Here is a 2500-nt window from a genome sequence, read left to right as displayed (position 1 = left end):
AGAGTCGGCCTCCTCTCTCCCTTACGGTCGAAAAAGATGTGCTGCTGTCGAACTGGCCATTACATCCTCACCTGATCTAGTCCCCCATTAGATCCGCCCCCCCCACCGCAGTTACCCGTACCACATATCTAGCACGGACCTTGACCTCCAGCAGGCCCCGGGGACCCACATTACCCCCCCCCCCCTTCCCCCTGCAGTTACCCTGTACCACATGTCTAGCATGGACCTTGACTTCCAGCAGGCCCCGTGGACCCACATTACCCCCCCCTGCAGTTACCCTGTGCCACATATCTAGCATGGACCTGGACCTCCAGCAGGCCCTGGGGACCCACATACTCCCTGCTCTACTCCCCCACTAGCTTTCCTTTCTTGCAGTTACGCTCCAGCGCATATCCAGCATGGACCTTGACCTCCAGCAGGCCCCGTGAACTGGACCTTGACCTCCAGCAGGCCCCGTGAACCCACATTACCCCCCCCCCCCCCCCTCCTGCAGTTAACCCTGTACCACATATCTAGCACGGACCTTGACCTCCAGCAGGCCCCGGGGACCCACATTACCCCCCCCCCCCTTCCCCCTGCAGTTACCCTGTACCACATGTCTAGCATGGACCTTGACTTCCAGCAGGCCCCGTGGACCCACATTACCCCCCCCCTGCAGTTACCCTGTGCCACATATCTAGCATGGACCTGGACCTCCAGCAGGCCCTGGGGACCCACATACTCCCCTGCTCTACTCCCCCACTAGCTTTCCTTTCTTGCAGTTACGCTCCAGCGCATATCCAGCATGGACCTTGACCTCCAGCAGGCCCCGTGAACCCACATTACCCCCCCCCCCGCCAGTTAACCCTGTACCACGTATCTAGCACGGACCTTGACCTCCAGCAGGCCCCGGGGACCAACATACTCCTCTGCTCTACTCCCCCACTAGCTTCCCTTCTCCCGCAGTTACCCTCCACCACAAATCCAGCATGGCCCTTGCCCTCCAGCAGGCCCCGAGGACCCACATACTCCTCCGCTCTAATCCCCCATGAGCGTTCCTTCTCCTGCAGTTACCCTCCACTGCATATCCAGCATGGCCCTTGACCTCCAGCATGCCCCGGGGACGCACATCCTCCCCTGCTCTAGTCCCCCACTAGCTTACCTTTCTTGTAGTTACGCTCCAGCGCATATCCAGCATGGACCTTGACCTCCAGCAGGCCCCGTGGACCCACACTTAAGCCCCCTCCCACTGACAAAGCAAAACACCACTGGCAAAATCCTCGTGCCCCTGGTACTCCAGAATGTAAATTCAAACATGCCCCTGGTACACTGCGCAGAAACACTTTGCCACACACACGCACGCACTGCTTGTGCCTATGGTACGACAACTTTTCTCGTACCTATGGTACGACAACTTTTCTCGTGCCTATGGTACGACAACTTTTCTCGTGCCTATGGTACAACAACTTTTCGCCGTGCCCCTGGTACACCGCTCAGTAGCACTTTGCCACACAAACTCTCCTCGTGCCTATGGTACGACAACTTTTCTCGTGCCTATGGTACAACAACTTTCCTCCGTGCCCTGGTACGACAGCTTTTCTCGTGCCTATGGTACAACAACTTTTCTCGTGCCTATGGTACAACAACTTTCCTCCGTGCCCCTGGTACGACAGCTTTTCTCGTGCCTATGGTACAACAACTTTTCTCGTGCCTATGGTACAACAACCTTTCGCCGTGCCCCTGGTACACCGCTCAGTAGCACTTTGCCACACAAACTCTCCTCGTGCCTATGGTACGACAACTTTTCTCGTGCCTATGGTACAACAACTTTCCTCCGTGCCCCTGGTACGACAGCTTTTCTCGTGCCTATGGTACAACAACTTTTCTCGTGCCTATGGTACAACAACTTTCCTCCGTGCCCCTGGTACGACAGCTTTTCTCGTGCCTATGGTACAACAACTTTTCTCGTGCCTATGGTACAACAACCTTTCGCCGTGCCCCTGGTACACCGCTCAGTAGCACTTTGCCACACAAACTCTCCTCGTGCCTATGGTACGACAACTTTTCTCGTGCCTATGGTACAACAACTTTCCTCCGTGCCCCTGGTACGACAGCTTTTCTCGTGCCTATGGTACAACAACTTTTCTCGTGCCTATGGTACAACAACTTTTCGCCGTGCCCCTGGTACACCGCTCAGTAGCACTTTGCCACACACACACTCCTCTTACCTATGGTACGACAACTTTTCTCGTGCCTATGGTACGACAACTTTTCTCGTGCCTATGGTACAACAACCTTTCCCCGTGCCCCTGGTACACTGCGCAGAAACTCTTTGCCACACACACACACCACTCGTGCCTATGGTACGACAACAGGCCCCGGGGACCTACATCGCACCTTGCTCTTGCCTCCCTTACAGCTGAAAAAGGTCCATGCCTGTGCCCTGGCCCTGCTGAAATTCCCTCTCCATTTAGCCGAGGCAGTGAGTCGGCCTCCTGTCTCCCTTTACGGTCGAAAAAGA

Source organism: Mchenga conophoros, unplaced genomic scaffold (genome assembly GCF_057382185.1).
Source record: "Mchenga conophoros isolate Kocher_MC1m ecotype Shallow Benthic unplaced genomic scaffold, M_conophoros_male_GT1.1 unmapped_scaffold_10, whole genome shotgun sequence".
NCBI classification, from domain to species: Eukaryota; Metazoa; Chordata; class Actinopteri; order Cichliformes; family Cichlidae; genus Mchenga; species Mchenga conophoros.
The sequence above is the reverse complement of the archived record's forward strand: the minus strand, read 5'-3'. Positions refer to the sequence as shown.